The following is a 24,516-nucleotide window of genomic DNA, read 5'->3' as shown; positions in this document are numbered from 1 at the left end:
TTCATTTTAAAACACATTTTGATTGTTCTTCCTTATTTTTACAAAAACTATTGTTTGAGTCTTCATGTCTCCATATTTGGTAGTAGCAGAAAATATTGTTAAGAATACAACATATATATTCTCTTGAGATGCCTGCAATTAAAAGTCATATTATGGACAAATAATATATAAAATACATTATATATATATATAGTGAATCTGTATCAATTGGTTTTCTTTCTCAACACTGGACTAGGGTACTGTTGCAACTAATGCAACCATATGCTCTGTAGATTTCAACCTAATTATGTATGAAGGATTGCAAAAAAATACATTACTTTTCAAAAGTTTGAAATAAAATTTAAATGCATTTTGAATTAAATCAAACTCAACAGGCATGCATATTATTCTCACTCTCAGAAGCAGGAAGAAAATGTGTGAATTATACATTCTTATGTTTGATATATAACCAAGAAAATTCATAATGTCTTGTTCTTTCTACTTTCTTTGAGTCATGGGGGATTCATGATTAAACATGAAAAACTACCTTTTCAAGGAAAATTGACTGGAAAATATAAAATAGTATGTAACAGATAGCAGTCATTCATAATAATCATCAGAGCTTTATATCCATCAGTGATTTGTAGGTTTCCTCTGCTATTATTCAATGTGGGATTTCACACTGCCTCCTGGATCAACATAAACCTCAGACAGAAAGTTGTGGCCTCTGTTGATGGTATATGTGTTTCAGGATAGGTTGATGAAAGGCGCAATTTTACAAAAAAAAGATTTTTGTCTTTTCTCACAGATACAACATATTCAAAGATATTTTAAATATTAACAAATACCATATCAAAACATGAGGCTAATGGCATTCTAAAAGGCTAAGGTTCAAGGTTTAGACTTGGAATCCAGTATTCTTTCTTTCTTTTTGAATAATGCCAGAAGATATTTTACATCCAGTTGGGCAGACAGGCGAAAAGACAGCAGTCCTTTATAACTGAGATACCAGTCTGAATTATGCGGTCAGATTCTTGAGACAACCCACAAAATTATCACTCGGGCATAAATGTTTTCACTTGAAATATTTTCTAAAGTTGTTGTATCTTTAGGGTTGTTATTTTATTCTTTTTAAATATTGACATTAGTATTCAAGTGTTAACAGAAAAAAAATACTTCATAAGCTTTTGTTCAGTTACCTTCATAGCAACTTTAATTGTAATTTAGTTGGATTATATTTCTGAGTTTCTGTTGAATATTTGAGAGTAAATCTGCAACAAAGTTCTTCATTTGTACTAAAATTAATGTTTATAAATCCATAGGTTTCGATTGACTAGAAGCAGCTTGGAAACTGTGTAGCATTAAACTATTTACTTTGGCTTGTAATACTGTAAGAAAAAACATTTGAAAATCTAAAAGTACTATAATAAAAATATGGATAAAATAGTTATTGAACCCTTATCATATGTTGAGAAAGTAGGCAAACAAAACAATTGTGTTTGAAATTGGCACCAGATTAAAAGGGAGAAACTTATTTTTATCTTACTGACACCTCTATGCTTTATATTCTAGGAAAATGAAATTTAACACACAATATCACACATGGACATTTTGACAAATAGATGAAGAATGATACTTCAAATATTTCCAGACTCTCTCCAGAATCTCCTTTCAAATGTTTAAGTAGTGTTTTTCTGGTAGACTGACACTGGTGTGATAGTATGTTTTTATGGTGATCTAATTATGCCTTTCTGAATGTGATTCTGATGTCTGCACATAATAATTTGTTTACACAGCACAAACTCAACCAAAATTAAATATATGAATTCATCATATAAATGGCTTGTGATATGTTAAAGAGCTGAAAAATATCAAGCTGCACACTGAAAATAACTAGAAAACAAAAAGAATACAAGGAAAAGTATTTATCATACACATTTCAACTATTCCAAACCTGCATTGCATACATTATGAATGGAAGCAGGTAGATGAATACAAAATAGGTAAGTAAATTTGTGTCATTGGTTAACTATGTTGCATTCATACAATTGGAATATTCAGTTATTAGATCAGTTCTATATGCTGGTGAAGTCCAGATAATAAAAAAAAAAGCTGTGCTATTGATCACATTGACTGCTCAAGGTAAAATGTCTTTTATAGCTCTGAAAGGGAGGGGCAAAACAATCTCATTGTTAGACGCCACAGAATGAAGTGCATTTGTGACTAAAGTGTAATTTGCTTCTATATCAATCAAACTATTTTGCTGAACTATATGGTGCAATAACAATGAAGTCAAAACTTAGAAAGAAAACTAAGCTAAGAGAAATTCAATGGCCTAAAATTCTAGTGCACCTAGGGATCATAGGTAAATACTTGACTTAACTTACAGATTCCTTACAGTTCATCTAGGTGTGCTACATTATAGTCACAACCAGGACAAATTGAGTGAATTTTCTTTGCAATGCTTCAAAATGCATGTTGCATGGTGAATGATATCATCATGAGCATGACTGACAGATAAATTATTCCAGAAAGCACCTGGATGAAATTCTGGAGTGACATGAAATGACCTGGAAACAGTCATCACCACATTTCATTTCAGATAAAGACAATTTTCAATAATATAATGATGAAAAGGGCAATGCTGTCTCACCAATTTTCTTTGATCATGTATTTTAGATTTAAATTGCTATCATAGTTAACTTATGTTATTTTGAAAATGGGTAATCTGATCTTTCTCATGAAATAAATATATTTTTCCCATGTTCGTTTGGCATTAACATCTGTAAGAAACAGATTTTATTGGCAGAAAGGTTACAAACCCAAGGATGTAGAATTAAAGTGATTGACAAAAGACATTGTGTGACAAGAGTAAAAATTATTCCATGCAGCTAGGACTTCTGATCTGTTTAATCAACAAGAGGCCATATTTTAAGCTTTATGTTCAGATATGCTGCTCATTAACTCTTAAGAGAATATTTCACTATTTCCAAAATTTTAAGCATCTACTCTGATCAAAGATATTGAATGCTAATTTTCTTAAAATATCATTAGAAAAAAAGGACATAGTATCAATGCATGAACAGACTATTTAGCCTACAATGTTACACGAAGCTACTTTAAACTAATAATTAAATGTCTAACTAAACTAATTTCTTCTGCCTACACAGTGTCTATATCGTTCCATTCTCCGCATATAATTTGAACTCGTTGTTTATATTTGCCGTACCACCATCCCTGGCAGCGCATTCCAGCCATCCACTATACTCTGTGTAAAGAAAATGTTGTCCGCACATCTCCTTTAAATTTACCTCCTCTCACCTTAAATGCATGCTCTCCGGTATTGGACATTTCAGCCATAGGAGAAAGATAACCACTGTTTACTATACCAATGTATCAATCTAAGGGGAGGTCTCTATCAGATCTCCTCTTAGTCCCCACTGCAACAGAGGCAACAGCTTAAGTTTGTCCAAACTCTTCTTAAAGCACATCCAAGCAGCATCCTGGAAGCTCCTTCTGCACCTTCTCCAAAGTCTCAGCATCGTTTCTGTATTGGGGGTGCCCAGAATTTTATGCATTACTCTAAATGTGGTCTAATCAGACTTTTATAAAACTGCAACATAACTTTCCAATTCCTGAACTCAATGCTTTAACTAATAAAGGCAAAGTCTGCTATATATATTTTCACCATCTTATCAATCTGTTTAGCCACTTTCAAGGAGCTTTGGACTTGGACCCTGAGACCCATCTGTGCAAGAACATTGTTAAGGGTCCTGACGTTAACTATGTACTGTCACTTAACATTTGAAGTTGAGTGAATAATTGCAATAGTGATATGAAATAGCTAGGCTAAGTTATTTACATTCATGTACGATGGTGAAGATGGTTTGAAGAGGCATTTAGATACTTTCCAATTAATTATATTTCTGACAATAATGTCTGGGTCACAACTAATACTATTTAGTGTCCAAATTGATTTCATCAGACCTAACTAAAGAGGAATTTCTAAAAAATATATGTCTAATATTGAGGATACTGTTACTTAGTTTGGAGTACCAAGAGCAAAAACATAAACTGGGGAATTAAACATTCAGCATTTTGTGGAAATGTACAGAATGCGCATATGCTCCTAACCAGCTTGGCACTTTCAGCCTTTCTCGTTGTTTTTCTCTTTGAGATTCTGTTTTTTTTTCCAGGTGTACATTGTTTCATTGTTCAAAAATAATGACATTATTTCAGTAGCAAGGAATTTGTTGCAAAGATATCACTTGGTCAGTTTATCATTATGGATATCAGTCATGGTTTTACAGAACACGATTGGTAAAGGGCAAGTCCAGCCTAATACATTTGGTTGAAGCTAGTCTTGCATTTAGTTAAAATTGCTTATATTACAGGTGCTTGGTCTAGAGCTGCTGGAAACTGAACTGGGATTTTAATCCAATCAACAGCGCAGTAGACCAGTATATATACTTAGGGCTTTACAATTAATATTTTTTGGTTTTGATCAGGTTAAACACATGTATATCACAGGGACTAATTTCCATATATTCTGAGCCACTGAAAATGTGTCCAAGTCTTCTGTGTGTCATCAGATTATCACAAGTTATGAAGGGAACTTGACCCCCTTTTATTTTTCTACCCACTGCTCAATTTGTTGAGATGGAAAGAATATGATGTAGTTTACAATCTCAATGCAATTGAATTTATAATTAACATCTTAAAAGTGTGCTAAAATGCATTTGCTGTTTATTACTTGGTGTTAAAACATTTTAACACCTTTATTTTTTATAAACCAAACAGCAAACAACATTAAGCAAGCCCAAAATCTTTTCTGGAAAATCAGAAACTTCCTCAATTCCCATTGCTGACAGTTCAGAGTGCAGTAAAAGAAAATGACTGAAGAGGAGATGGAAACTTGGATTGTTTGATGATGTGCAGCAGAAGAGTTTAAGATAGGAAATACAAAAGTTGTTGCAGATTAGTTATGCAGAAAATTGACCAAGACACACAAAATCTTTTCATAAATTCATTGATTTGCCTGGCGATGTATCTAGTCATATGTTATAAGAGGGTATTATAACTAATATTTTGTACAAAATGCAAGTTTTAGGTTCAGATATATGCCATTTAACCTGGCATGAAGTGCTATTCTGGGTATCACTTAGTTAAGACCCTTCTGTTCAGTGGAAAATGAGAAAATGATCACTGGAGAATGAAGGGTCTGTGAATATGAAAAATATGACATCCTTTATTTGCTAAAATCTGATGTTCTTTCCCAGTTCTAAAACATAAACAAAAATCATGGAAAAAACAAATATTGAAAATAGAACAGAAAGATTAATAATAGAGCTGAAATCTGTTTAGGAATTAAAATTGATTTGTTCCCTTTATTGGTCAATGTAAACTAACAAGTCAATGCATTCAAAGTAAATAAAATGGAAGCATCCATTAAATAGATCCTTAACACCTCTATTTAGAGTTATCTAGTGTTGCTTCTATATAGGATTCAAAAGAAAGAGCTGAAGCTGGAAGAGGCCAGATAATAGGCATCTGAAATTAGAAATTTCCACAATAGAGTGGGTTATGCAGTTTAGAAATGATGCTAAATTTATAACATTTGTTGTTTTTGGTCACAGTTGGAGTATTTCACAGGACTGGGCAAATATCGTAAATGAAGGAAATCAGTACCATTTTCAAACAGTCCCTGTCTGAGAAAAAAAGCTCAAAAAATTGTCTGTTTTTTGAATAGAGGAAGAGACTAAAAGGGAAAAAGTTTTGAAAAGACATACATCTTCCACCAGTTGGCAACGAGAGACTGTAAGGCTCCATAGCTCCTTGTGAATTCACATATCAAACTTCTTTGTGGCCTATTGTCACTGGCAAAATGCTTTTTCAAAATGTTCTAGACCAGAAAGTTGTTCTAATAATAAAATATTTAAGTTTAAGTAACATGCCTAGAAATTTGAATAATCTTTTGTTTTAGTAAAACTTTGCTGGATCTGATCTAGCACTGACACCTTTTTTAGACAACTGCAAAAATTCATGAAATTATCCAAAATATGTTTAAAACAGCACTCAGGTAATTTACTTGCTGAAAGTAGCAAACCAGGGTATACATGATTCTCTGCAGGACAAAGCTAAATGAATGAATTTTACAGAAATTTGTTACACACTTTATCAAAAGGGGCATTAAAGCTTAACATTATAATCTGTATAACAGCCTCACCACAAACTAATGCTTTCAGGAGAAACTGATGCTGTTGGGGTAAAGGACAGAACACTCACAAACATTCAAAGGGATAGAAGGATCCTCATCAAAGAGATGCATGGCAGGAGCGGTCCAAAGTCCCACGTAGCCAGGAACGCCACAGAAAGGCCTGGCAGAAGGTGACTCCCATCCTTCTTTCAGGTGTGAAAATCCTCATTCACTCAAGCAATCCAGAACTAAATTTCATGCCTTCACAAGATACGTCAAGGTGAAATGCACTCTACTGAAAACAGTTAGAGAAAAGCATTTCAGGTACTCCATCAGAAATTCCTTCATTCATGTAATGTGTAATGATCAATGCAGGTAGTCTGCAAAGCTAGATGCTTAGAATTACTATATGTCATCTAGGCTTCCTGGCTAATGGGTGAACAATGTTGGTGAAGGATTCTGGATGAAGAGGATTACCTTTATGCATTGATTTTGCAAGCCCTTATGAGAGACATCAGTCTCTCACTAGACAATGTAGTCAATCACTCTACCTTCACCCCTGCTGAGAATGAGGCTATTAATGTTCTGCTGGGACTTCACTATCTGATCCTTCTGATCCTTATGGTCCAGTGTTCTTCAGCCTGCTCTCTGAAGGGTCTCGGCCCGAAACGTTGACAGTGCTTCTCCTTATAGATGCTGCCTGGCCTGCTGTGTTCCTGGCATTTTGTGTGTGTTGCTTGAATTTCCAGCATCTACAGATTTCCTCGTGTTTGCTCTGAGTTCTTCATGCTTTGGGTCTAGAGATTACATATTCTCTAAAATGACTGCTATGTTTGGAATGCTTGGCAATGCAATATACAATGCACGTTGGTGAGGCTTATGCATCTGTTTGACATATGCTATAAGGTGCTTCCAAACTGATGCAGATATTCAAATCACATTTCTCGGAGGACAAATAGTATTTTCCAAAACAATTCTTGTACTGATCTCTGCTCTGCGCAGGAATGCAAACTGCTGTGAGCCAGAGAAGTGTAGGAATGCATTTACCTCCCCTGCCCCCACACCCCTGGATCCATTGCTCTGGGCTGTACAAGATATAGTAACAGTCTGACACATCTGTCTCTTTACGGAGTGAAGGCATCATGGTTGCTTCCTGGAAACATGGCAATGATTAATTATGAAATTCTTTTGATGTTTCATTACAGAGAGTGTGAAAACCTTTCCCATTGAGGAAAATATTATGGCTATTAATGCACACTTAAAGGTACATTAGTGGCTACCTGCTCTGGTGTGAAGTCAGCAGTACAGGCATATCCTAATGTCTGAATGCTATCTGAATTACCACTGAAATCAAGGTATATGAATTGATCCATCTGTGAATAATGTGTCTGGGTGACCTCTCTGATGTGCCTTCATTAGTAGAGTGTGAGACCTTGCAGAGACCTGTTACACATCTACTGGGGAAAATCCTGTGGTGAGGAAGTTGAGTATCATGGAAACTTTAACCTTGGAGATCAGCATAAGAAAGCTGGAGTCAGTGATTATGTCATTCGTCAGAGAGAGTGGACTCTTGCTTTGGCTCAACTCACCTCACCGAGCCAGACGTTGTTAAACTCATACCCCCAGTGATGGATTTCTGCTGCTGGTATCTCAATGGCTAATTTTTGAAAAAGTACTCCTGTCAGTTTGAACGCACACTGTAGAAGCTAAAAAATATTTGAGCAGCCTGCAGTCAATTCTGGAACTTCCCAGTCAAACTTCCAGATGTCAGCAGAGAAATCCCTTAAGAGGACATATATTCCATAAAACATAGAAACATAGAAAATAGGTGCAGGAGTAGGCCATTCGGCCCTTCGAGCCTGCACCGCCATTCAGTATGATCATGGCTGATCATCTAACTCAGAACCCTGTACCTACTTTCCCCCTGATCCCTTTAGCCACAAGGGCCATATCTAACTTCCTCTTAAATATAGACAATGAACCGGCCTCAACTGTTTTCTGTGGCAGAGAATTCCACGGATTCACCACTCTCTGTGTGAAGAAGTTTTTCCTCATATAGGTCCTAAAAGGCTTCCCCTTTATCCTTAAACTGTGACCCCTCGTTCTGGACTTCCTCAACATCGGAAACAATCTTCCTGCATCTAGCCTGTCCAATCCCTTTAGAATTTTATACGTTTCAATAAGATCCCCCCTCAATCTTCTAAATTCCAGTGAGTATAAGCCTAGTCGATCCAGTCTTTCTTCATATGAAAGTCCTGCCATCCCAGGAATCAATCTGGTGAACCTTCTCTGTACTCCCTCTATGGCAAGAATGTCTTTCCTCAGATTAGGGGACCAAAACTGCACACAATATTCTAGGTGCGGTCTCACCAAGGCCTTGTACAACTGCAGTAGAACTTCCCTGCTCCTGTACTCAAATCCTTTTGCTATGAATGCCAACATACCATTTGCCTTTTTCACCGCCTGCTGTACCTGCATGCCCACCTTCAATGACTGGTGTACAATAACACCCAGGTCTCGTTGCATCTCCCCTTTTCCTAATCGGCCACCATTCAGATAATCATCTGTTTTCCTGTTCTTGCAACCAAAGTGGATAACCTCACATTTATCCACATTAAATTGCATCTGCCATGAATTTCCCCACTCACCTAACCTATCCAAGTCACCCTGCATCCTCTTAGCATCCTCCTCACAGCTAACACCGCCGCCCAGCTTCGTGTCATCCGCAAACTTGGAGATGCTGCATTTAATTCCCTCGTCTAAATCATTAATATATATTGTAAACAACTGGGGTCCCAGCACTGAGCCTTGCGGTACCCCACTAGTCACTGCCTGCCATTCTGAAAAGGTCCCGTTTACTCCCACTCTTTGCTTCCTGTCTACCAACCAATTCTCTATCCACATCAATACCATACCCCCAATACTGTGTGCTTTAAGTTTGCACACTAATCTCCTGTGTGGGACCTTGTCAAAAGCCTTTTGAAAATCTAAATATACCACATCCACTGGCTCTCCCCTATCCACTCTACTAGTTACATCTTCAAAAAATTCTATAGGATTCGTCAGACATGATTTTCCTTTCACAAATCCATGCTGACTTTGTCCGATGATTTCACCTCTTTCCAAATGTGCTGATATCACATCTTTGATAACCAACTCTAGCATTTTCCCCACCACCGATGTCAGACTAACCGGTCTATAATTCCCCGGTTTCTCTCTCCCTCCTTTTTTAAAAAGTGGGGTTACATTAGCCACCCTCCAATCCTCAGGAACTAATCCAGAATCTAAGGAGTTTTCAAAAATTATCACTAATGCATCCACTATTTCTTGGGCTACTTCCTTAAGCACTCTGGGATGCAGACCATCTGGCCCTGGGGATTTATCTGCCTTTAATCCCTTCAATTTACCTAACACTACTTCCCTACTAACATGTATTTCCCTCAGTTCCTCCATCTCACTAGACCCTCGGTCCCTTACTATTTCCGGAAGATTATTTATGTCCTCCTTAGTGAAGACAGAACCAAAGTAGTTATTCAATTGGTCTGCCATGTCTTTGTTCCCTATGATTAATTCACCTGTTTCTGACTGTAAAGGACCTACATTTGTCTTGACCAATCTTTTTCTTTTCACATATCTATAAAAGCTTTTACAGTCAGTTTTTATGTTCCCTGCTAGCTTTCTCTCATAATCTTTTTTCCCTTTCCTAATTAAGCCCTTTGTCCTTCTCTGCTGGTCTCTGAATTTCTCCCAGTCCTCAGGTGTGCTGCTTTTTTTTGCTAATTTACATGTTTCTTCTTTGGACTTGATACTATCCCTAATATCCCTTGTCAGCCACGGGTGCACTCCCTTCCCTGGTTTATTCTTTTGCCAAACTGGGATGAACAATAGTTGTAGTTCATCCATGCGATCTTTAAATGCTTGCCATTGCATATCCACCGTCAACCCTTTAAGTATCATTTGCCAGTCTATCTTAGCTAATTCACGTCTCATACCTTCAAAGTTACCTTTAAGTTCAGAACCCTTGTTTCTGAATTAACTATGTCACTCTCCATCTTAATGAAGAATTCCACCCTCCCATTCCAGAATGTCCTGCAGCCGCTCAGAGACATCCTTGACCCTTGCACCAACATATCATCCTGGAGTCTTGTTTGCCGCCGCAGAAACGCCTATCTATTCCCCTTACAATCAAATCCCCTATCACTATAGCTCTCCCACTCCTTTTCCTTCCCTCCTGTGTCGCAGAGCCACCCATGGTGCAATGAACTCAGCTGCTGCTGCCTTCCCCTGTTGAGACATCTCCCCCAACAGTATCCAAAACAGTATATCTGTTTAGGAGGGAGATGACCTCAGGGGACTCCTGCACTACCTGCCTACTGCTACGCTGTCTAGTGGCCACCCCTTCCCTTTCTGCCTGTGTAGCCTTTACCTGCGGTGTGGCCAACTCACTGAACGTGCTATTCACGACTTTTTCAGCATCACGGATGCTCCAGTATGAATCCAATCACAGCTCCAGATGCTCAATGCAGTCTGCCAGAAGCTGCAGTTGGACACACTTCCTGCACACATAGTCGTCAGGGACACTGGAAGTATCCCTGATTTCCCACATGCTGCAGGATGAACAAACCACGGGGCCGATCTCAGCTGCCATGACCTACCCAATACTTGCCTCAACTTTTGAAACTTTCTCCTTTGAAAGGAACTTACCCGGCCTTACCTCACTTGGAGTGAAGCTCGTCCTCCACCTCTTCTTGTCGAAACCTCTTGAGTCAAAGCCTCAAATCTCCACTCCTTCACTGGCCCACTCACTCACTGGCCGCTTTCCACAGGTCTCTCCGCTTGAGGTAACCCTCTGTTTATTTGTTTGAGCTTTTCAAACTGCTTGGTCACCTGACCTCGACTGCCCAATCAGCTGCTTTCTGCTGAGTCTGAGCTATTCAAATCTTGATTGTCTAATCAACGGCTTTCTGCTGAGCTATTCAAATCTTGATTGACTTGGTTGCACAGTCCAACTGCCAAAACTGCCAGAATCTCTCGAGTCAAAGCCTCAGATCTCCACTCCTTCACTGGCCCACTCACTCACTGGCTGCTTTCCACAGAAACATGACATATTCCTATCTAATGTTGCTAAAAATGGCAGTTAACAGTTTAACTCTTACATACTGTTCGGGTCAAATTTGATCCGTTTTGACATTTGACAGCGGTAAAAACACCCTAAATGCCTTGTTTTTAGCCAAAACTTGATCACTTTTTCTAAAGTGATCCAAAATGTGGAAAAATTTAAATATTTAAAAATGTTATACTTTTGTACAGGTGCTACAAATTTTTGTACATTGAGGCTATTCCGGGTCAAATTTGACCCGTATCTATTGAAATGGAGTTTAGATCTCTGTAATATTAATTAAGGATTAATCACCCATTTATTAATGTCAGATAAGCTATTTATACATTCTAAATAGATCTGTGGTTCAAATTTTGGAATAGACACTTGTTCTGAGGGGAATCTTGGGCCAGGTCAAAATTGACCCAGACCATACTGTGAAGGTATAGAATATGAACAGTATATAAGGGTTAATGCTGGTTATAGTTGCACCTTCAGCTCTAGTCTATGTATGTGAAGAAATGGGTGATTCTTGGCTAAGGAAATCATTCGGTTGCATCTGATGCTAACATGAAAGTGCACAGAACTATCAGATCCAATTTTCCAATAAATGCTATTTCAATCAGAAATACTGTAGTTGCTAACATTGTCTATCCTGCTTAAATAGCTTTAGGCAAGGTTTGCACCTGATAAAAAGTTACACATGAATTCAACTTCTTGGCTGGTGAATTTTAACATTTTGACTGTGTTAAATACTTAATGTATACACTTGCGCACTATCAGTCAGTACTTTCTCTGAAGTCCTTTTGCTGTGCAACCCTTGTGGTTTTCTTTTGTTGAGGTAGGAGCTCCCCAGGTGCTTGCTCTGAAGTAATAGAAGTTTTTGGCTGGCATTATGCATTTGCTAATGTGCAGGGCTGGTTGAAGTAGTAAAGCAACACATGGCTCATTGAATGATCAGAAGCAAAATGATAGGAAGTGGGTTTATTTTGATTAAAAAGCCCCTACTTCCATACCCCTCTCATCCTTCTTTTGGCTTTCTTTATGTCTCTGCTTGCAGATGACTGCTGATCACCTCTCTGTAGGGAACAGGGTAACCAATGCTAGAATGTTGTGCATCCTATTTCAAGCAGGATTCATAATGACTGCACACCAAGAATCATTGCAAATGTATGAGATATCCAGCCACAAACCTTTAAAATCGGAAAATCTCTGATTTTCTCTGTAAACATGCTCTTTGTGTGAGGTTATGTGTCTATGGCATCTATTAATACCTTTCCAAACATATCTTTTGTCCGATGGAATTTGTGAGGCTGAGCAGAAATTATATTTCTGTACGCTCCAACACAGAAGACCATAAAACCATGACACAGGAGCAGAATTAATCCACTTGGCCCTTAGAGTCTGTTATGCCATTTCATTGTGGCTGATCCATTTTTCCTCTCATCTCATATCTCCTGCCTCTCCCCCCCACCTGCTCCAAATCCCTTCTTACTCTGTCTAATCAAGAATCTGTCAACCTCTGTCTTAAATATTCATAAAGACTTGGCCTCCACAGCTCCCTGTGGCAAAGAATTCCACAGATTCACCACTCGCTGGTTAAAGAAATTCCTCTTCATCTCCATTCTAAAAGGACACCGCTCTATTTTGAGGCTGCGTCCTTTGCTCACCTCTTCCCCCCCCCCCCCACTTTTTTAACATTTGCTTCACAAAATGAAAGAAAGAAATTGGTTTGGAATTTGCATGCCTCAATGACCTGGAGATCTATGTTGGGGGGTGGGGGGAGTCAGGGCTTTATGCTTTGGCTCTTGGTAGGCTCATCCGTGCCAAACAGATCAAAGCGTAGAGGCCAAACTAAGAGTGGTCCTCTGGTCCTCCAGGTTTGGGGGTTTCATCTCAAGGCTAACCACACTGCCTGGTTACGTAAACAGCAATGAAGATTCCTTTTATATCCGAGTGCGACGGAATTTCTGAATCTCTACCTGGGACTTGCATGACTGACAGTAGTGAAATCTAAGAGAAAGCAACTGACATGATGATGGAAGCCCAGAACACTGCCTGAGATGGAGGACCTTCATTGCTGCCCTAAGTGCCGTCAGTGTAATGGGCAGTAACTAAGGAAGTACTTCGAAACGTACAATGATCATTCGTACAAAATCAGATCCATGAGAATTGTGCTGGGCAGTCCACATGCCACAATCTTAATGGAGCAGTTCCACTTTCACAGTCATACCATATTATAGAAGTCCAAGTTCAATTTAAACGGCTTTCAACCATACATGAATATAAGCAAACAAGGCGCTTGGTGCTGCATTCCGGTGTTTGCTCGGTGCTGCTCTTGGGGCCAAGGTGCAAAACACAGCAGATTGCAGATAGCACATAGCACAAATACATAATTCAAGGTAAAATTATTATCAAAGTATGTATACTATATACAACCTTAATATTTAATATTTGCCTTTTTACAGGCATCCACAAAACAATTAAATTTGTTAGAACTCATTAAAAAGGACCAGCAAACACCAAATGTGCATTATACGTATGCACTTACGATTATGATTTCTGAAAAAATATATCATACATATATAGCCCAAGTCCTGGGTGGCATGACTGTACATAGAACATAGAAAATCTACAGCACATGATAGGCCCTTCAACCCGCAATGTTGTGCTGACCATGTAACCTACTCTAGAAGTTGCCTAGAATTTATCTACTGCATAGCCCTTTATTTTTCTCCATGTACCTTTTTAAGAGTCTCTTAAAAGACCCTATTGTATCCGCCTCTACCATCACCGCCAGCAGTGCATTCCACACACTCACCACTCTCTGAAAAACTTACCTCTGACATCCCCCTTGTACCTACTTCCAAGCACCTTAAAATTATGTCCCCTTTTGTTAGCCATTTCAGCGCTGGGAAAAAGTTTCTGGCTATCCACACAATAAATGCCTCTCATCATCATCTACACCTCTATCAGGTCACCTCTCAACTTCTGTCACTCCAAGGAGAAAAGGCCAAGTTTGCTCAACCTCAAGGCATGTTCTCCAATCCAGGCGACATCCTTGTAAATCTCCTCCCCACATCTCTCTATAGCATCCACATCCTTCCTGTAATGAGGTGACCAGAACTGAACGTCGGGACTGTAGTTTGATAATGAGTTGTCATGGTCCAGTTTGCTCTTCCACCGAGCAACAGAGAAGCATTGAGCGAACACCAGAAAGCAGTACTGAGCTAACACTGGAGCATAGCACCAATTAACCACTGGGGGGCTAGCACCGGCAGGAGCTAGCCGCCAACCCAGTACAGGTTCTAGCATGTTTACAGAGAGCCCTGCTCTCTCCCACACCATCTCGGCATCTCGTCCCCAGGCAACTACAACAGGTGGCCCCGTGGTGAGGGCCTAGAGTCGATGCAACTTCCCCGCTTTCAGCATTTCCTGTGAATCAGATCTTCTTGTACTCTACTTACTAATATCCAACAGGGTCTCACTGATTTAAAAATAACCTGATTATGGAAATCCAACTTAATGGAAATTTTTCCAAAAGCTTCTGAAGCATTTTTCTGGCTAATAATGATAATGTGTTTGAAGATATGCATTAATACCAGGTTACAATACATAGAAACATAGAGAACCTACAGCACAATACAGGTCTTTTGGCCCCCAAAGTTGTGCCGAACATGTCCCTACCTCAGAAATTAGTAGACTTACCTATTTAGCCGTCTATTTTTCCAAGCTCCATGTAACTATCCAAAATTCTCTTAAAAGACCCTATTGTATCCACCTCCACCACTGTTGCCGACAGCCCATTCCACGCACTCTCCACTCTCTGAGTAAAAAACTTACCCCTGACATCTCCTCTGTACCTACTCCCCAGCACCTTAAACCTGTGTCCACTTGTGGCAACCATTTCAGCCTTGGGAAAAAGCCTCTGACTATCCACACGATCAATGCCTCTCATCATCTTATACACCTCTATCAGGTCACCTTTCATCCTCCATCGCTCCAAAGAGAAAAGGCCGAGTTCACTCAATCAATTCTCATAAAACATGTTCCCCAATCCAGGCAACATCCTTGTAAATCTCCTCTGCACCCTTTCTATGGCTTCCACATATTTCATTAGTTTACGTATAGGTGGTATTAGAAGGAGTATTCAATTAAATGAAAGAATTGCAGCAAGTTTTAAAAAGAACAGCATGATATGTGTTACTATAAACAATGGATGTTTCTGACTCAATGACTCATTTACAGCTTTCAGGAATGGAACACTTGCATAACCTAGGCACCGTCTCTAGCACATCATTTAACAAAGTTTGGTCAGACTAATTTTATTGTTTTGTCGGAGCGCCTTGTTGAAAAAATGTTGTCATATTTTTGTTTCTTTTTATCTGAATTTTATTTATTCTGCATTGCTCTCTTCCATCATGCTTAAATGCACTTTTACAGTTGCCCTTTCACAAGCCTATCTGAACTTGGTTGTACTTGGTTGTAATTTGTTAATAATGATTTTCATTAAATACAGGTACTAATTCATGAGATACAGCTACACAGGTTCATTAACTTGGAGAATGTTGGAATGATGAATGGAGTGGTGGGTTGCATTTACCTCAGTTTCCTGGAATATAAGCTTATTTTATAAATACGAACATGGTGAAGTTAGCAGAAATTAGATATGATGTTAAAGAAATATAGAAAAGTATAATCAGATTTGGTTCTCAAAGTTACCACACATCTCCTACACTCTGGTCAATATCATTTTTGACTTTTCATTTATCATTTATCACTCTTGACTTACAGACTTTGAGTGAAGTTTAAATTTGAGAAAACAGAGGAAATAAAAACACATATAATGGAATATTTCAATGGAGAGCAGACAGTTAAACATAGGTAGATTAGTTCACTTAGTACACTCTGTTTAAGTGAGTTTTAACTAACATTTCTTTCCCATCTGTTTTTTTTTTCCCGGAACTCTGTTCTGCCAAGTGTATAATAACCGTAATTTTCATTTAAGTGTATAGTTTTGCAGTATATTCACAAATTGCACAACTGCACACTTAAACAACAGATTAATGATCCTCATTCTCATTTTTGCAAATGCTGATCTTTTAATCGTTCATCTACATGGGTCAGTTAAACCTCATTATTCAATACAATGAGATTCTAACTGTCATATATATCAGATTTTCTAAATTCATTAAGCTGTTGCAAACTATGTAATTAATGTTGCATTAAATAGTCACTTCTTAAATATTTTAACCCACAGTGTTTTGTGAAAATATTTGTTCAGCTTTAAAAATTGTCTGATTTTTGTCTTCATGGAAACTTATCTTTTTATATAATTGTAATTTCATCAGAACTCTTGCATTGCCTTGTTTAAAAGAATTCCAATTAAGTAGCATTTGCCATACAAGCTTGTCACATCTGCAGATGCAGGTAATCTTGCAATAAAAACAAAAGATGCTGGAAACACTCATCTAGTCAGACAGAATCTGTGGAAGAAGCGACTTAATGATTCCAGATGGGAATGCTGCCTGACCCTCTGAGAGTTTCCAGCAATTTCTATTTTCTTGTAGGGGATTAGTAGATGGGGGAAGAAATTAAGTTCCTGAGCATGGAATCAGATGTTAAAAGGGAGAGGGAATAGGCAAGCAGCAAGATGTAAAAGTTGTTTTTGCTTGAGTATTACATTTAAATACATATATAACTATCAAGATAATTTGAACTTGTATCCCACAAAGGAGGAAAGAGCATATAGAACATGAAAAAGAGTGGTACGAGTAAAAGTAAATATGCAATTATCAGATTTTTACAAATCTCAAGTGGCTCTCTCATTCATTTCATAATTTAAAACTTGCCTTTCTTATCCTGTTTCATGTATAAGCAATTCAGTCCCATGCTCAAGTGATTGACTCTTAATATTTCCCACAAAAATAGCCTAGTATGCCAATCAATTCTGTCATTCATTTATTTTATCACAAGTACATTGAAACATACAGTGAAATGCCATTCAGGCACCAACATGACATATCCACAATATTTAGCAGAACAATACAAGCAATAACAGCAACAAGAACAAAAACAGCTAAACAAGCCTTTTTCCTCCTGCTCATCCATTCACCCATACACAGAGACTGGCCTGGAACACCAGGACAGGGCGCCTCCAGTTGAGCCACAAACATCAGGCCTGTGAGTTCCTCTTGGGGGCCTCACAGACATCAGGCCTCTGACTTTCGGATATGTCGATTCAAGCATTTGAACATCAGGACTCAATTTCTGGATTCGCTGACTTTGGTCTTCAAACTTCAGTATAGTCGGCCCTCCTTATCTGCGGGGGATTGGTTCCGGGATCCCCCGCGGATACCAAAATTCGCGGATGCTCAAGTCCCTTATATAACATGTACCAGTGCGGTGGTCTTTAGGACCCAGCGGAACCCGGGACTTTATTTAACATGTCTCTGTGAGGTGTACATTAGGACCTGGCGGCGCAGCTCTGGATCCGCAGTGTTTCTGTTCACGAAAATAATCACGATCGCGATTGAAAATAAGGTGGAAGTAATAACGTGAATAGAAAGAGGTGAAATGCCATCGGTCATAGGAAAAGCGTTAGGGAACAGTCAGTCAATGATCAGAATCATTTTAATGGAGCATGTGAAAGGCCTTGGCCCAATGAAAGCTACAATTATTATTAAGCAATGCAGTGGTTAAATTATTGAAATATGTATGTTTCTTAAGTGTTTTATATGCATAGAAAGATAAAGTATGCACTAAATACTAAGAAAAACATTTGACTAACTGATGCTAAATAATACCGGATGTACCTGTTCCGACTTCAAATCCGACTTAAAGACAGACTCGGGAATGGAACTCATTCATAACCCGGGGACTGCCTGTACTTTTAAGTCAGTTCTAGATTACTTATAATACCTAATACAATGTAAATGCTATGTAAATAGTTGTTATACTGTATTGTTTAGGGAATAATGACAAGAAAAAATAGTCTGTACATGCTCAAGCAACGAGTGCTGGAGAGAGAACTTCCGGGTTTTCCTGATCCGTGGTTGGTTGAATCTGCGGATAAGGAGGGCCGACTGTATTGACCCCAAGACTCGATAATCGCGGGACTCTGAATGCCAAGCTTAGGATTCTGGACTTCCATGGACCTCCAATCCCAGGATCCAATGACCTTGGGGTGTCACCAGCCCTTATCTATGGGTCACGCTGACCACAGGGATTGCTGTTCTTTGACTATGGTGTGTTCCCACCTAGATTCTGACCCCAGGCTACTGTACCTGACCTCTAGCTCCCCCTCATCCATATCTCTAACCATGTCCTTAATGGACAAGAGTAAATGTGTTATTTCCTATTTGGCTTGTTGCACATAAATAAATGAAATTAGTAATAAAATTTAAATAAACTTTTATCATAAATTGGAATCTGAAGAAAAAAGCTGAAGAGTGCTTATTTTACAGTAAAGTGACATTGAATTCAATATTATTTAGAAACTATTCCTAAATATGTAAACCCAAAGTAACTAACTACCTTGTCGTGTCTTTGACTATGCACGTAAGAACTTGGAGCAGGAACAGACCATTTCAACTTTGAAGCCAGCTCTTTTCAATGAGACCACGGTTGTGACCCATCATTCAAGCACCTCCAGTAAGTGGATTATAGCATTTTAGCATTTACCCTGTCAAAAGAGCTTCAACAAAATCAACTCTCTCCCTTCTAAATTTCAGTGAAATAAACTCTTGCTCTCCTAAATCTCACTTCTTTGCGCGGCCCTCTCGTCCTAAGAATCAATCTAGTAATTAGTCTTTTTTTACTACACGCTATCAAAGGCAAAAGAAGTGTGCACAGTACTCCAGATTTAAACTCACAAACACCCTAAGACTTAATCCAAGTGGGGCTAATACAATCACAACCACCAGTGCATCAAGTGAAGATATAAGGGAGGGATATAGAAACTGGAAAATCTGGGCACACTCAGCAAGTGAAGACAGTATCTGAGAACAGAGAAATGGAATTAACGTTTCACGTCCAAGACTTCATTAGGGTCTTGGACCAGAATCATTAAATTTGATTCCTATTAAACAATTTTTGCTGAGCCTGATGAATACATCCAGTTGTTTTTTTTTTACTTCAGATTTCTTCCTGCTGTTGTTTCGACTTTCCTCAGATGATGAAGGGAACTGAGTAGGACTGACACTATGAATGTATCATTTAGTCCACAAAGATAAACATATTTACTACGCACAGTATTCCTAAGTCAAAAACAAGTGGAATTAAAGGAGAATGTGTTCAAGGTAAGAACAAACTCAACCAGGTTTGAGAGTTTTCAGAGAGGCATCCACTCAATATGTTTGTTGTTCTGGTGGGACAGAAGGGGCTGAAAGGATGGAACATGCAGGATGGAAATGGGCTGGTTAGCAAGTTAAATTTAAAATTAAGCACTAACTTATTCAACCTTTCCCTGTAACCCAAGTCTCATTGACATCATTGTAAATTTTTTTCTGCACTCTTTCAAGCTTACTGATATCTTTCCTGTAGGTAGGTAACCAGAATGGCACACAACACTCCAAATTAGGCCTCACCAATAACTTTTACAACTGCAACACAACATCCCAATGTCTGTACAGTCCGCCCTCCTTATCCACAAGGGATTGGTTCCGGGACCCCTCGCGGATACCAAAAAACGTGGATGCTCAACTTCCTTATTCAACCTGTCTCAGTGCGGTGGACCTTAGGACCCAGCGGAACCCCAAATCTTATTTAACCTGTCTCAGTGCGGTGGACATTAGGACCCAGCAGTGGAGCTCTGAATCCGCAGTGTTTCTGTTCACGAAAATAATCACGATCATGATTGAAAATAAAATGGAAATAATAAAGCGATCAGAAAGAGGTGAAATGCCATCGGTCATTGGAAAAGCGTTAGGCTACAGTCGGTCAAAGATCTGAACAATTTTAAAGGATAAAGTGAGAAAGGCCCTGCTCCAATGAAAGCTATAATTATTACTAAGCAACGCAGTGTTTTAATTATTGGGTTTTGGGGTTTTGATCCTCCACATCAACCCAGCACGGTTGGAGCGCGCGCTCGGAGCAATCTGTCACTGGATCGAACTTGGGAACTTTTGTTCCCAAGCCTGGCGCTGAAAGATACATTCTTAATTGTGTTATATGCATAGAAAGGTAAAATATATACTATACACTAAGACAAATGTTTGACTGACACTAAATAATACCGGACGTACCTGTTCCGACTTACTTAGTAAGAGAACTTCTGATTTTTTTTCGATCCCGATCCACGATAACCTACGCACATCCTCCCGTATACTTTAAATCATCTCTAGATTACTTATAATACCTAATACAATGACAATGCTATCTAAAATAGTTGTTATACTGCATTGTTTAGGGAATAATGACAAGAAAAAAAAGTCTGTACACGTTCGAACAACAGGTGCTGGAAGAGCACTTCTGGGTTTTCTTGCTTTGCGGTTGTTTGAATTCGTGCATGTGGAACTCGCGGATAAGGAGGGCCGACTGTATTCAATACATTGATTTATGAAGCTCAATGTGCCAACAGCTTCCTTAATGAGCTCATCTCCCTGAGACACTATTTTAAAGAATTATGTATCTTTTTAGCCAGATCACTTTGCTCTACCATAAACTTCAGTGCCCTACTATGGTTTGTGGTGGAACTGTGCAAGTCCTAACCTGGTGTGTAACACTTATCACTTGGCTGCATTAAATTCTATCTACCATCTTCAGCCCATTTTTCCAGCTGATCCACATCATGCCGCAAGCTTTGATAGCCTTCCTCACTATCTTGGTGTCATTTGCAAATTTGTTGATTCAATTCATTATCATTATCATCTACATCATTAACATACATTGATAACAACAGATCCAGCACAGATCACTGTGGCACACCACTAGTTACAAGCCTCCAGTCAGAGAGGCAACCATCTATTAGAACTCTCTCTCTTCTCTTGCTAAGACAACACTAAATCCAGTTTACTACCTCATCATTCTGAGCCAGCCTCCCATGTGAGACTATGTCCAAAGCCTTGGTAAAGTCCACGGAGACAACATCTACCACGTTTCCCTCATCAGCCTTCCTTGTAACCTAGTTATTAAATTCAGGAGATGGAAACTAGACTTCCATGAGCCAGTCGTTATTGGAGGATCAGAGGTGAGGAGGATCAGCAACATTCAAATCCCAGTGTTATCATTTCAGAGGACCTGACCTGGACCCAGCACATAAGTGCAATTGCAAAGAAAGTACGACAGTACCTCCACTTCCTTAGGAGTTTGTGAAGATTCGGCATGGCATCTAAATTTCTGATAAACTTCTATAGAAATGCAGTGGAAAGTATATTGACTGGCTTTATCACAGCTTGGTATGGAAATACCGAAGACCTTGAATGGAAAATCCTACAGAAAGCTGTGGATACAGTCCAGTCCATCACAGGTAAATCCCTCCTCACCATTGAGCACAACTACATGAAGTGTTTTTGCAGGAAACCAGCATCCATCATCAAGGACCCCCACCACCAATGTCATGTTCTCTTCTCATTGCTGCCATCAGGAAGAAGATACAGGAGCCTCAGGACTCACACCACCAGGTTCAGGAACAATTATTACCCCTCAACCATCAAGCTCATGAACCAAAGGGATAACTTCACTCAATATCACTTGTCCCATCATGGAAATGTTCCCAAAACCTATGGACTCACTTTCAAGGACTCTTCATCTCATGCTCTCAATATTTAGTGTATATTTATTATTATTATTACTATTTGCACTTGCATAGTTTGTTCACTTTTGCAAACTGGTTGAACAGCCAGTTGGTGCAGTCTTTCATTGATTATTTTAGGTTATTATTCTATTATTGGCTTATTGAATATGTCCACAAGAAAATGATTTGGGGTTGTAAATGATGACATATATGTACTTCGATAATAAATTTATTTTTAACTTTGAATTTTGAACCTTCTCAAAAACTCAATTAGATTGGTTAGACACATTTAAAGCTATGCTGTCTATCCCTAATCAGGCTCTGTCAATCAAAATACTTATATATGCTGTATCTTAGAAAAGCTTCCGATAATTTACCCATGAGTGACATCAGGCACACTGACCTGTAATTTTCCACCTTATTCTTAGAGCCTTTCTGAAATGGAACATTTGCTATCCTCCAGTCCTCTGGCACCTGACCTGTGGCTCAGGATGTTTTAAACATCCCTGCCTGGGTTCTGCAATTTCTGAACTAGCATCCTGCGAGATCCGTGGGGACACTTCGTTAAGGAACAAAGGATCAAGAATAAACTTCTTGGAGGCTTGTGCTTTTGCCATGATTTGTGAACCAATTCCATATTCCTGCTTTTTTCTTTCATCCTATAATTATAAAAAGAGTCAATTCAAATTTAAAATTAACTGTAGACCTTATGTCAATTACATACTACCAAAATGAGTCTGTATGCTTTCGTAACCAATCCTGAAACACTGAAATGTAACTTTTAGATTATGCCCCCAAGCCTTAAAATTTCCCAACCGTTGGGAATAGTTTTTTTTTTCCCATCAGTTCCAATTACTATAAAAACTTCAATTACATCATTCCTTAACCTTTTAAATTCCAGGTAATACAAATTCAATTGCCATAATTGTTCTTCTTACATAACCCTTGGAGCCAGGTAGCATTTCAGTTAATCTACTACAGTCATTCCAAGGTCACAGTATTCCTCCTAAAGGTAGGCTTTGCAGAGCTGCTCATAATACTTCAAGTGTGATCTAAACAGGACTTTGTGAAGCTGTAGCATAACTTCAGATTCTCTTGTGCTACAAACATAACCACCATTATTCCATGATGATTATTTTTACTTTGTAAGGGTGAACTTCCTGAGCAATTTAGATCTCAACATGCATAAATGTATGGAGAAGGAAGCATAATTCTGCCACTCTCTTTGTAACTTCAGCTTCCTGCACATGGTTATCTGGCAGTATTTAACTAGAGTACAGAGCAAAGGCCATATGGTTAATAAATGAGTTGTGCTAAATAACTACAAAGTAATTCACCCTGTTTTGGCTCTTAAAATAAGACAACCTAGCTAAAAATTCACCTGCATTTCTGCCTCGTTGTAGGTCCAGGAAAGTTAGAAATCTCTTGGGACATTGATTTTTAGCAATGTAGTTGAACATGTACATTAGATCTCTGGGTACTCGAATTTGCTCTGCATCCACCTACTTTCCTAAAAGCTCACTGCTCTGCAGAAGAAATCACTTAAAAACATTTATAGTTTTTTATATTCTTCCATTTATTGACAAAGCAAGCTGTATTTTCCAAACAACAGCATGGATATATCCTGGTACACAAGGGAAGATCTGAACAAACTGTGCTAATATACTCTATTAGAGCTATCTGCAACTGTCTCACTGGGGCCTTATTGATCTATCACTTGAAGACAACTGCACTTAAGGGTTTTAGCATTTTAGCTATTTTCCTTCAATAACAGGAAATTTTATTATGGATGGATGACTGATTTCAACCTCCACAAAAATCAATTACATTTATTCTCAGATTTTAAAGAATTGAGCCTCTGTGATTTCAGTAACCCCGGTCAAATTTTGTCACATGTGCCATCCCACTCCTGGTACCACAGTCTCTATTGAAGGCTTCAGTGAAAAATCAGTACTCTGTGTTTGAATGCAAATCATCAACAGAGTGTAGTTCATGTCAGCTAGAAAAGGCACAGAGTTTCCATAAGCAGTTGCATTGATATGTATTTTGCAATATTGCATAGCTCTCTGCAGTGTGTGCAAAGTATCATCTTAAAAAGGAAAAAAAAGATATAAAACGGTTGAACCATTCCGGCTCATTTGTCACTTCTCAGCAATTAACATTTTCAGAAAGTGGAAAATAAATTATACTTTGTTCAAACAGCTGTAATTAGGAGCATCTAAATTAAATATGATTCCATTATTCGAAACAGAGTCAGACAGTATTATTTAAATTCTACATCATTCAACTTTTAAGAGTGGTTATCATATACATACATGTGAAAATGAATAGTGGTTAGTTAGTGCATTGACAATATTCTCCATGATTGCTGTGTTACTTTGGAAATTAATTTAAATCATGGCTTTGGGGGGGGGGGGTGGGAGAGGTGGGTTGAGATTTGTAAATGAGATCAGCATGAACACCAAGCACAATCAGCTGCGATTAAAGAAGATCTAATGGCAGCATTAC

The sequence above is a fragment of the Hemitrygon akajei genome, chromosome 7 (genome assembly GCF_048418815.1).
Source record: "Hemitrygon akajei chromosome 7, sHemAka1.3, whole genome shotgun sequence".
NCBI lineage: Eukaryota > Metazoa > Chordata > Chondrichthyes > Myliobatiformes > Dasyatidae > Hemitrygon > Hemitrygon akajei.
This window is presented reverse-complemented; position numbering follows the sequence as displayed.